The 12,760-nt window shown below is 52.8% G+C and overlaps 1 long non-coding RNA gene across 5 annotated transcripts in view; it reads right to left on the bottom strand.

Annotated features, from left to right (window-relative positions):
- Positions 1-7,386: 7,386 nt before the first annotated feature.
- Positions 7,387-12,760, bottom strand: part of LOC119849782 — a 28,682-nt gene continuing 23,308 nt past the window's right edge. For all 5 annotated transcript variants that reach the window (XR_006277535.1, XR_006277536.1, XR_006277533.1 and 2 more), the window contains 2 exons: positions 12,122-12,236; positions 7,387-9,496 (listed from right to left, as the gene is read on the bottom strand). This is a non-coding gene — a long non-coding RNA (uncharacterized LOC119849782). The remainder of the gene's footprint in view (positions 9,497-12,121; positions 12,237-12,760) is intronic.

The raw sequence follows: 12,760 nt of genomic DNA, 5'->3' as shown, positions 1-12,760 counted from the left end.
CCCCGCCTGCCGCTACGTCATTTCTCCAGCCCACCGCCTCCGCTACCATCTATAGTGGCCGGGGCCCCTTTCCCACCATGACCAGGAAGCATGGCGTTCATTGCCTCCTGGTGCCCACCTCGCCCCACGTGGAGACCTATGTGCGGGCGTTGGTGAGGGTGGTGGGGCCCACGGCCATTGTGGCGGCCTCCAAAATGTATGGCAAGGTCGTCTTCTTCTTAGCATCGGAGGCCGCCGCCGAGGAGGCGGTGGAGAAGGGCCTGGCGGTAGGGGACGTTTTTGTCCCCTTAAAGCCGCTAGAGAACCTGGGCGTCCGCCTGGTCCTGACCTCTGTCCCTCCCTTTCTCCCCAATGCCGCCCTGTTACCCGCCCTTTCTACCTTGGGGAAGCCCATCTCTGTCATCAGCCCTCTCCCGTTGGGCTGCAAAGACCCCGCCCTCCGTCACGTCCTCTCGTTCCGCCGGCAAGTGCAGCTTCAACTGCCGCCGGCGGCGCGCGACGGAGAGGCGCTGGAGGGGTCCTTCCTAGTCCCCTACCAGGGGGCCCATTACTGGGTGCATTATTCCACGGGGGAGGCCCGGTGCTACCTCTGCCGGGTGATGGGGCACGTCCGGAGAGACTGCCCCCTGGCCCAGCAAGGAGGGGCATCCGGGACCCCCGAGCCCCGGCAGGGCACCGGCCCCATCATCACCAGCACCCCTGGCTGCCCGGCACCCTAAACCACCCCTCCTCCTTCCCAGTCCACCATCGCTCGTGCCCTGGCCCAAGGGGCACCTCTCCAACTATGCCCAGATGAGCGGGAGAGCCCCGCCCCTGCTGCTTGCAATCTGGCGGGGCCTGTGGAGCAGGATGCGGCAGGGATACTGCCGGGCATGGGAGAGGGCCCGCCCCAAGGGGAATCTTCCCTCCCTTGTGCCGCCCCACCATTACCCCCTCGAGTCCCTGAGCCATCGCTTCTGCCCCCCGACACAACCTCTGCTAGCCAGCCCCTGGATGATGCTATGGAGGGCTGGGCCCTAGTCCAGGGGAAGCGGGGCAAGCGGAAGGCTCGAGCTCCGCTCCTCCCATCTGACGCGGAGGCCCCCCGGAAGACCAGGAAGGGGGGCACCGATGCCGAGCCTTCCGCTCTACCCACAGGTGTGCTCCATCCACCAGAGCCGGCTGGGGAAGACGTGGCAGCACTGGAAGGCGGTATCTCCCCTCCACGGGAGTCCCTCCCCTCCAAGACCCCCGAAGCACCATCTGAAACCCCAGTGTGCCCCGAGGCAACAGTCGCGTCAGGTGGCAGCAGGGAGAATCCCGGGGTGGCGGAAACTGATCTCCCATCAATATACGAGGAGATCGAGGCCCTGGGTCTGACCCCGGTCACCCAGGAGGAGGACGACCCTATGCCAGCGGGCCTCGATATAGGCGACTTCACTCCAATCCTCCTTTCCCCATGCTCCCTCCCCCTAACCATTGCTCCCACCTCCGAGGGGCCCCTGGACTCCTCCATCAACCCGGCTGCAGATGGCACCCCATTGAGAGCCGCCGAACCTGTTGAGGCGACGGCCAGTGCCACGCGGCCGGGACCTGAGCCACCAGGGGCAACCGTCGTTGGTAAGGAGCATTCGACCTCCTTCCCGGGAGAGGGCCCTACTGGAGAGATGCCGTGGTTGCCAAATCCAACATAGAGCCTGCGCCCGGCATCACTGAGAGCCCTCTCCCCACCCAAAATCTCACCTCTAACCTTGCCCCTGCCCCTGTCTCTATCCCGTCCACATCCCGAGATGTTATTGCTGCCCCTGGGGCTGTCTCCTTCCCCTTGCCAACAGATGACCCCCAGGGAGCGGCCTTTGTGTTTCCCCGTCCCGACCTACCAGGGGCTGCTATCCTCCCTCCGCCGCCCCCTATCACCCCAGCATTCAGGTCAACCCATCAGGAACCCCGTCGGGGGTCCACACCCTGTCTGCCTGTCTCGGTGGGCCACGGGGCTGTACCAAGGGCCCCGTCGGGGAGTAACCAGACCATAACCCCAGCCCCCCATGCGCTGCGAGAGGAGTTGTGGGAGTTTCTAGAAGACGTCCGTGGCTCCCGCAACAAAGTCCAGCTTGCCCTCCAGCGATGGGGGGACTTTAATCAAATCCTCCGGGCCGCAAGGGCCCTCATGGGGGAGGGGAAAAGGACCGGGAGGCAGGGCGCCGCGGCCTACCAGCGGGTCCGCCTCTTCCGTGACTCCTTACTCACCTACGGGGTGGGTCACGGACTGCTGTGCGGTCTGCCGGGAGCCACGAGCATCCCTGCCGGCGAGGATCCCCCCCAGCCCTCCTCATGACACCCTTTACCATCGCAACATTGAACACCCGTGGCTGTAGGATGGGTCTCCGCAGGTCCCAGGTGCTCTTCTTCCTTCAGGAGGGGAGATACTCTGTGGTTTTCCTGTAGGAGACCCATACGGATCCGACCGCCAAAGACAGCTGGCGGCTGGACTGGGGGGACAGGGTCTACTTCAGCCACCTCACAGTTCGTACGGCTGGAGTGGCGACCTTGTTCTCCCCCGACCTATGGTCCGAGGTGCTGGGGGTTGCTGAGGCTATGCTGGGCCGCCTGCTGCACCTCCGGGTCCGCATGGAGGGGCTTGTAGTCGTCCCTGGTGGACGTCTGGCGCGACCACCACACGGATGACACTTCCACGTTCACCTTTGTCCGGGTGGAGGCTCATCGGTCACGCCACTCCCAGTTGGACCGCATTTATTTATCACGCTTTCATCTTTCACGAGCCCACTCCTCCAGCATCCGGCTGGCCCAATTTTCTGACCATCATATAGCCACCGTGACAGCCTCCCTCTGCACGGAGAGGCCGGGGCCGGCCTATTGGCATTTTAACAACAGCTTGCTGGAGGATGCGGGCTTCATGGCGTCCTTCCGGGAGTTTTCCCTCAGCACGGTGGTGGTGTGACCTAGGGAAGGTGCGCGCGCGGCTCTTCTGCCGTGACTACACCCGGGGCGCCAGCCGACGGAGGGATGCGGCGATAGAGCAGTTGGAACGGGAGGTCTTGGAGCTGGAGAGGCGTCTGGCCGCCAGCCCCGAGGATCCACCCCTCTGCGGAACGTGCCAGGAGAAGCGGAAGGAGCTCCGGACCCTCGAGGACCATCGGGCCCGAGGTGCCTTTGTTCGATCCCGCATCCGTCTCCTTCGGGAGATGGATCGCGGCTCCCGCTTCTTCTACGCCCTGGAGAAAAAGTGGGGGGCTAAAAAACATGTCATCTGCCTACTGGCAGAAGATGGCACCCCCCTCACGGATCCGGTGGAGGTGTGCGGGAGGGCGAGAGCCTTCTACGCAAGCCTTTCCTCCCCGGATCCGACTGATCCTAATGCTTGCAGAGTGCTCTGGGAAGAGCTCCCGACAGTCAGCGCAGGTGACCGAGACTGGCTAGAGCTGCCCCTCACCCTGGCCGAGTTCTCGGAAGCCCTCCGTCGCATGCCCCCCAATAAATCTCCAGGCATGGACGGGCTGACCGTGGAGTTCTACCGCTTGTTCTGGGACGTCCTCGGGCCAGACCTAGTCACCATCTGGGCCTAGTCTTTGCAGAGCGGGGTCCTCCCTCTTTTGTGCAGGCGAGCCGTGCTCGCCTTATTGCCGAAGAAGGGGGACCTCCGCGATTTACAAAAATTGGCGTCCCGTCTCACTCCTCAGCACGGACTACAAAGTCGTGGCAAAAGCCATCTCGCTGCGGCGAGGGTCTGTGCTGGCGGACGTGGTCCACCCAGACCAGACCTACACCATCCCGGGCTGCAGCATCTTCAACAACCTATTTCTGGTCCGGCACCTTTTGGAACTTGGGTGTAGGAATGGTCTGTCATTTGCCCTCCTGTCCTTAGATCAGGAGAAGGCGTTTGACAGGGTGGATCACGGGTATCTCCTGAGCACTCTGCAGGCGTTTGGCTTCAGACCCCAGTTTGTGGGTTTTCTCCGGACGCTGTACGCCTCCGCAGAGTGTCTGGTCAGGCTCAACTGGACCCTGACCGAACCGGTAAGCTTCGGGTGAGGAGTATGGCAGGGGTGCCCCCTCTTGGGCCAGCTGTACGCTCTGGCGATCGAGCCCTTCCTCTGTCTCCTCCGAAGGAGGTTGACAGGGTTGGTGCTGAGGGAGCCGGGGCTGCGGCTGGTCCTGTCGGCGTACGCTGATGACGTGCTCCTCCTGGTCCAGGACCCGGGCGACTTGGCACAGGTGGAGTCTTGCCAGGCCATCTATTCGGCAGCCTCTACTGTGCGGGTCAACTGGGTCAAGAGCTCTGGCTTGGTGGTAGGGGATTGGCGGCAGGCGAGCTCCCTCCCACCTGCGCTTCAGGCCATCCGATGGAGCATGGGTCCGCTGCTCTATCTGGGCGTTTACCTTTCTGCCACGCATCCCTCTCCGCCGGAGAACTGGCAAAATTTAGAGGGCGGGGTGATAGAGCGGCTACGGAAATGGACAGGACTACTCCGGTGCCTCTCCCTTTGAGGGAGAGCGCTGATGCTTAATCAGCTAGTCCTGTCCATGCTCTGGTACCGGCTCAACACCCTGGTCCCAGCCCCGGCTTTCCGGGCCAACCTCCGGACATCGATTCTGGAGTTCTTTTGGTTAGGACTGCACTGGGTCCCTGCAGGGGTTCTCCATCTACCTCTGGAGGAGGGAGGGCAGGGCCTGAAATGTCTGCTTACTCAGGTCCATGTCTTCCGCCTCCAGACCCTGCAGAGGCTCCTTTATGGAGGTAGTCCGGCGTGGAGCATACTGGCGCACGCCTTCCTGTGCCGCTTTCGAGGGCTCTGATACGACCGGCAGTTCCTTTATCTCCATCCGAGAGGTCTTCCGCAAGACCTCTCCGGGCTGCCGGTCTTCTACCAGGACCTCCTCCGGATCTGGAAACTCTTTTCAACGACCAGGTCCATGGCGGCCACTGAGGGGGCAGATCTCCTCGCGGAGCCCCTGCTACACAACCCCCAGCTCCATGTGCAGGTGGCGGAGTCCCGCTCGGTACGCCAGAGGTTGGTCCTGGCAAAGGTCACAAGAGTCGGAGACCTCATGGACTATGACTGGGGAGACTGGCTGGATCCCCTGATGCTCGCTCTTCGTATGGGGCTTTCCAGACCTTGTACTCCCCGGCGCATACTTCAGGAGGTGAAGGCTGCTTTGCCGCCTGCTGCTTGGGTTTATCTCGACTGGGTCCTGCACGAGGGCACGCCCCGCCCACCCACTACCCCAGGCCTGCCGGACCTTTTAATTGGACCCCTACCCCGTCGACCCAACCGACACCTTCACCCCTTCACTGGAAGCCAGCTGCACGAGATGCAGCCGGTCTGCTTTCAAACCGCACCAAGAAAACATCTCTACATGCTCATGCTCCATGCCCTCACCCTCGTGTCCCGCCCCAATACAAAATGGCGGGACCTCCTGCCACCTTTGGAGGGTGAGGAGCCCTGGTGGGCCAGCCTATATTCCACCTTAGTCCCAAGGCCCGCCAGGGATGTCAGTTGGCGGCTCCTTCACGGAGCCGTGAGCACGGGTGTGTACTTGGCGCGGTTCACCTCAATCCCAGACACCTGCCCCTTTTGCGGCGTGAGGGATACCCTGGCACATATATACTTGGAGTGTGCCAGGCTGCAGCCCCTATTCCAGCTCCTCACCAATATTTTATTACGTTTTTGGTTGCACTTCTTCCCTCACCTTCTTATTTATGCACTCCCTATCCGTGGCCCCACAAAGTCACAGGATTTCCTGGTCAGCCTCCTCCTGGCCCTAGCTAAAATGGCCATCTATAAAACCAGAGTGAGGAGGTTGGCCGATGGAGTCTCCTGTGACTGTGGGGCCTATTTCTGATCCTCGGTCCATTCACGTATCCGGGCAGAGTTCCTCTGGGCGGCGTCCTCTGACTCCCTTGACGCCTTTGAGGAGCAGTGGGCGCTGTCCGGTTCCCTTCGTTTGACCCTTTGACCACACTCCTGTCCCTATTATTTCATTAGTTGTCCCCCAGAGTTTTTTGGGTATCTAGGACCTATGGATCCCCCTTTTAGGCTGGGGGGATCCTTTAGCGGTGGATGGGCTTCGCCCGCCCACTTCCTGGATCCCAATAAGACTACTTTTCTATAGCCATCTGGCCTTGCCCCGTCACAGCACTCAGTCTATTAATGTATACTCACATACCCATCTGCACTGTTACTTGTCCCCCATCCGACCCCTGTTTGCCTATCACCCTGTTGTGGCTTGTCATAATCCTAGAATGTAAGTTCTCTGGATCCTGCCCGTTCTTGTTGAAATCAAGGGCAAAACTCCTTTTGACTACAATGGACTAAAATGGCCTATGAGCCCCAAATCTGAAACTGTTTTTATTTTACTCATTTTACAGAGCATTGGACCGTAGGGCCCTGATCCCTGATTGGAGACTTTAGCTGCTCCTGCAATCTCAATAAGATTAAGAAAGAAGAGGGGATAACATGTCTATAAAGCACCTAACATGCTTGAGAGTGCCACATGAATAATTACAACATATTAATTCTGAAGTGTTTATTATTGGTGTTTTCTGATTTTTGGTGTGCTTAATGTAGTGGGCTACTGTTCACAGCACCATCTATTTAGTCCTAGAACTAAACTGCACTGGCCTCTTCTTACTCTCGTCAGTAGCGACAGATGGTCCATTGTAATCCATAATTTTCATATGTAGATGTAAAGTTGCAGAGCAGAAAGCAAAGATTTGGAAGTGAATATGCATTCAGAACATTCCTGTCATCACAATAGGATTGGGGGCATTTTACTGGTACTGTAATGAACTGGCTAGTGTATATAGGTACTGGATGGAACAAGCTCTTCTTTGTTGTGTGCATTGGCCTTAGCTGGAGGGGACAGAGGATGAGATGAAACCAACGATTTAGGCAAGAGCAAAGACTATCCTTGAAAGTGAAAACAAGGTATTTGAATGTAATGCAGGAGGAAATAGGAAGCTAGTGAAGAGATTCAAGAAGGATGATGAGTTGGCGTGGCCGGAAAGGATTTGTAGCAAAACTGTGGCCATCTAGACTTCACGATTGTTGGGATCCTGCACCTAGGAACTACACAGCAACAGCTGAGAGAGAACTCAGATCTTCCTGCTCCAAAAGCCCACATTCTGCTTTAGCTCAAGTAGCAAGGAAGACCCATCACCCAGTTACACAGGTCTGATTCTGACACGTACATCAATTCATTCAGCATAAGATACATCATCATGGCCCCAGTACACCCAAAACAAGTACAGTTTTGAACTGAACAATTTTAACATGATTAACCCTAAATTGCATACGAACTAGAGGAGTTATGTCTCCAGCCAACACTGCAATTCAGTGGTGAACTGCTCTTACATGAACACTTCAGTGATATATGGTGCTAGTTTCTAGTTAAACAACCTTTATTTGTCCTGAACAATAAAATGCAATTCAATTAATCTGAGAAGAGAAGAGAGATGTTATTTCAGATATTTTTAACCTGCACCCACCAGAAACACTCGAGACATTCTCAAGCAAAGCTTTTACTGCTCTGTAATGAATACAATTGATTACACTATCAAAAAATAACTCCCTCTCCCCACCCCATTATTATAGCCAACAATATCCAGCTATGGTCTTAATTAGAAATAATAAATCAGCAGTTGTCAAGAATCACACACGAGTTCTTTTTGCCTTCCAGTAAGTCCAATGAAAAGGTATCACCCACAAGTTGGGTCATTCATTGATTGTATGCTCGAGTATATACAGTACTGTGGAGAGCAATCCTGCATCAGCCAGAGAGATGGACATGATGAGTGAATAGACCGCTCTTCTCTAAGAAAATGTAGTGCTGGTGAAGGGCCCACAAACTGACAATGTTGGAGCCAAATTCTTTTGCCACTGGATACAAATAACGACTTGACTTCACTGGGAGTTACTTGGATGCAGTGGTAGGAGAAATGAGTTCCTGGACCCTGAACACTTCTGTTAGTCTACAGAACTAATCTGTTCTATTCAGGTTTTTATACAGTGCCTATCACTGTGGTATCTGCTACTATCCTGGCAGCATCCGTGTGAGTTTCCTCTTCAAATATGCCTCCTCCCTGAGCTGGAGAAGACACTTCTAAGAGTCAGAAGGGAGTTCAGAAAGACCACTTCCAGGGGTGACTTCAGTCTCCATGTCTACTGAAATCTTGTATGCTGTGCACTTGTAGCTGTGTTGGTCCCAGGATATTAGGGAGACAAGGTGAGTGAGGTAACACTATTTGTTGGTGAGAGAGAGACAAGCTTTCAGAATTTGGTCCAATAAAATATTCACCCACCTTGTCTCACTAATTGTCCAAACCTTGGTCCTTTTGCTGATATTGCAGAGAAGGGAATAAGTTTGTGCCAGTTTGGGCGGCATTTGTGATCTGGATACCTTTCCAAAACATCTGTACTGAGACCCACTAAAGCATTTCACATCAGGTACTGGAGAGTCCTTATATGGTTATATTGACCAAGGGTTGGATTCAAACTGGTGAAAGATTGTATCCCATATAGTCTGCCAGTCATTGTGAGTCTATGGTATTGAACTCACATAATAACAATTTGTATGCGGTGCATCGTCAAAGGCAGAATAACATTTTCTTGCATTATGTCCTGAAACCAGATATTTGCTGATTTTTTAGTTAATCTCTTGCAGAAACCTTTCTCTATCTAATCTAGCTACCTGTGTTCTTACAGGGGCACCCATCACCACAGTATATGAGCCCTCAGCCTACCCTGACGAGATTTGTTAGAAATCTAAAGCACAATCAGAACCTCATTTTTCAGAAATGAGCCTCTCTGTTGCAGGGTCTGTAGTGATCACTGAAATATCAGTCAAGCATTGTAGTGGCTTGATCCCTAAACAAAAGAAACAGGGCCTGTCACAGAACATCTGGGTTGGTTTTAGGAATATGTGAAACTTGCGGGCCATCCCAGTGTACCAGACCCACCCAGTTGGCAGGACAGTCCCACAATGAACTTGGGGACTTTGAGTCCGCTTCATCTTTGAGCACATTGATCGGTACTCTATATCCTATGTGTCCATTTGGCAGAGAAAATGGAAGAGGGATAGATTGTGGATAGGGAATGAGAAGAGAGAGCAGAGCTGGGTTTGCCCTCTGCAGGTTATAATCTGACTGAAGGTTCCCAAAATCATAAAGCCAAATCTGGTACTTATGCTGCTACACTGGATAAATATAATTACAGAAGGCAGAGAAACAGCCCCATCCTTCTCCCATTGAAGTCAATAGGGATTTTCCCACTGATTTCAATGGGAAGGATCAAGACCAAAATTATCCACACCCTATTCATTGTAATGAAACAGTGAAGGTTTTGTGCAGGTTCCGGGACTTGCTGATAATTATTGAGCATTGATATTAGCATCTTGTGTTCTTCCCAATGCCTGCAAAGTCTCCGTGGGGCTTCATCTCATATACCATCGACTCCTCGGCCTAAGCCACTCTTATCCAAAAGCACCTGACACACAGTAGCTGATTAAAAAAAAAATCAATAAAAATTACAATGTGCAACCAAAAGAAAAGGAAATGATTTGCTACTAATTTCCCCCTTTTAAATCTTTTAGAAGATATAGTAAAATGAAAGGCTGATCATAGAATCATAGACATGTAGAGCTGGAAGGGACATGGAGAGCTCATCTAGTCCAGCACCCTTTGCTGAGGCAGGGTCAAGTAAACCTAGACCATCCCTGAGAAGTGTTTATCTAACTTGTTCCCAAAAAATCTCCATTGGCAGGGATTCCACAACTTCCCTGGGATACCTGGTCCATAGTTAGCAAGTGTTTCCTAATATCTAACCTAAATCTCCCTTTCGCAGATTAAGCCCATTACTTCTTGTCCTACCTTCAGTGGATATGGAGAACAATTGATCCAAGTCCTCTTGATAACAGCCTTTAACATATTTGAAGTCCCCCCCCCAGTCTTCTTTTCCCAACCCTAAATGTGCCCTTTTTTAAAACTTTTCCTCATAAGTCAGGTTTTCCGAATTTCTGATTATTTTTGTTGCTCTCTTCCAGACTCTCCAATTTGTCCATGTCTTTCCTAAAGTGTGGTGCCCAGAACTGGACACAGTACTTACACTAAGGCCTCACCAGTGCTGAGTAGAGCGGGACAGTTACCTCCTTTGTCTTGCATACGGCACTCCTGTTAATACACTCCAGAAGGATATTAGCCTTTTTCTCAGCTGCATCACATTGCTGACTCATATTCAATTTGTGATCCACTATAACTGTGGGATCCACTATAACCCCCAGATCCTTTTCAGGACTACCACCTAGCCAGTTATTCTCTATTTTGTAGTTGTGTGTTTGCTTTTTCCTTCCTAAGCGAAGTACTTCACACTTATCTTTACTGAATTTCATCTGTTGATTTCAGACCAATTCTTGTTTGTCAAGGTCATTTTGGATTCTAATCCTGTCGTCCAAAGCGCTTGCAACCCCTCCCTTCTTGGTGTCTTCTGCACATTTTATAAACATACTCTCCACTCCATTATACAAATCATTAATGAAAATATTGAATAGTATTGGACCCAGGACTGAATCCTGTGGGACCCCACTAGGTACGGCCTCCCAGTTTGACAGCAAACCATTGATAATTCCTTTTTGAATATGGTCTTTCAACCAGTTGGGCACCCACCATATAGTAATTCCATCCAAATGACATTTCCCTAGTGTGCGTATGAGAATGTCCTGGGGGATTGTGCCAACGGCCTGACTAAAATCAAGACACTTGGTGAAAGCGAGTTACTGGTAGCATCAGTGAGACCTGTGGTATAGCAGTGTAGAGATGGGGAAAATAAGGCACCAATAGTTTAAGTGAATTACTCAAGGTCATACATCAGGTCAGTAGCAAAGTCAGGACTAGAGCCAAGGTCTCTTGAACCCCGGCCCTGAGTGCTAGTCTCTGGGCCACACTGGCTCCCACACAAATGGTATAGTCATCAGCAGGGTTTGTTACAAAATGGCATCCTAAGTGGGAATTCAACACCTCCGGATCTCAGATACTCAAACATAAAAGTTAAGTGTACATAGCTATGGCACTCAGGGATGTAAAAAATTCATAATTATGATGACCTATCCCCTCATGTAGATGCAGGTAGGTCAGTGGAAGAATGCTTCCATTGACCTAACTACCGTCTCTCGGGTAGGTGGCATTCCTGCAGTGACAGAAAAACCCATTCCAACATTGTGGGAAGTGTCTACACTACAGCAACATAGCTATGTCGCCACAGTTGTGCTGTCTAAGCGTAGACATAGCCTCCGGATAAGCTTTTCTAACGGAGGAGTATGTAATGCAGTGGATTACTGTGTCTCATGATGTTTCCCATAGGTGGCTGACCCTAAAACTATCACAGCCCATAACATACATTAGGGTTGCCTCCCCTCTGGGTTTTCGTTTCTGTGTCCAGGTGCCACTGAGGGTTCCCAGATGCCCGGTTTTTCACCGGAAAGTCTGGTCGAAAAGGGGACCTGGCAGTGTCCGGTCAGATGTACTGACACCAAAAGTCCGGTTACTGTGGGTGGAGGGAGGTGCCTGGTCATTAACCCACGCCAGTCCCTGCTCAGCCGGGGCCACCTCCTACCTGCAGGCAGGCTCTTTGTCAGGCTGCAGCAGTTCCCGTCCCAGCCCTGGAGCAGAGGGAGCCCCACTTGGGGAAAGAGGGAGGTGGAGACGATCCAGTGAGTGACATGGGGAGGGGAGCAGAGGAGCGTGCAATGGGGGGGGCCCTTAGGGAAAGAGGTGGAGAAGGGGCGTGGCCTCGGAGAAGAGGTGGAGTGGGGTGGGGCCTCCAGAGAAGATGTGGCGCAGGAGCAGAGCCTTGGGGAAAGAAGTGGAGCAGGGGCGGAGCTTCAGGGGTCCAGTTATCAATAATTAGAAAGGTGGCAACCCAGCCTCCCCAGACTGCACCTCCATGTTAAAACTGAGGTTAGCGGCAATCTGCTGCATTTGATCATAATCAGATATAGCCTCAGGCACTCAGGGCATTGCCAGTGTTTGTGGGGACCCTGGCCTACCCTCAGCATTTTAAGCTCTCCATTTTTGTGGAAGGTCCGGAACAAGAAGGGTACAGAGGGGAGAGCTGTATCAATGGGGACGTACACAAACCCTTCAGCACAGTCCTTGGGGCCCAGAGAATTCTCCTGGGGAAAGCAGGCGGCCCGGCAGTAACCCCGGTAATTGGCACAGCCCCAGGTTCCAGGGCCGACATCCAGACCTGGAAAAATAAAAAACGGGCATTTAACCATTTCCTTGCAACTGACACAAAAATACAAACCCTCCCCTCATAAATCTACTTGCTATTTTAGGGTCTGAGGTGGCAACCCGTATTCTTAGATTAGTCCCACTGGGCCTGGTGAGATCCTGTTGCAATGGGTTCATTAATTTCAGTGGGGCTATTCATGGGAGTAAATAGTGCAACATTGGGCCTGTGGGGGGAAATCTTTTATACACTGGTGTAAATCAGCATAGCTTCATTGACCTGCTTCCGCTCCCAATGAAATCGAGGGGAGTTTGAGCACTGACTTCAATGGCAGGTCTGGTCTTTAAAGAGACAATACAGAATCTATTAAAGATAGAGGGACGTGATCGTTCCCCTCTATTCGACACTGGTGAGGCCTCATCTGGAGTACTGTGTCCAGTTTTGGGCCCCACACTACAGGAAGGATGTGGATAAATTGGAAAGAGTACAACGAAGGGCAACGAAAATGATTAGGGGTCTAGAGCACATGACTTATGAGG

This window comes from Dermochelys coriacea, chromosome 1, assembly GCF_009764565.3.
Source record: "Dermochelys coriacea isolate rDerCor1 chromosome 1, rDerCor1.pri.v4, whole genome shotgun sequence".
NCBI lineage: Eukaryota > Metazoa > Chordata > Testudines > Dermochelyidae > Dermochelys > Dermochelys coriacea.
This window is presented reverse-complemented; position numbering and strand designations above follow the sequence as displayed.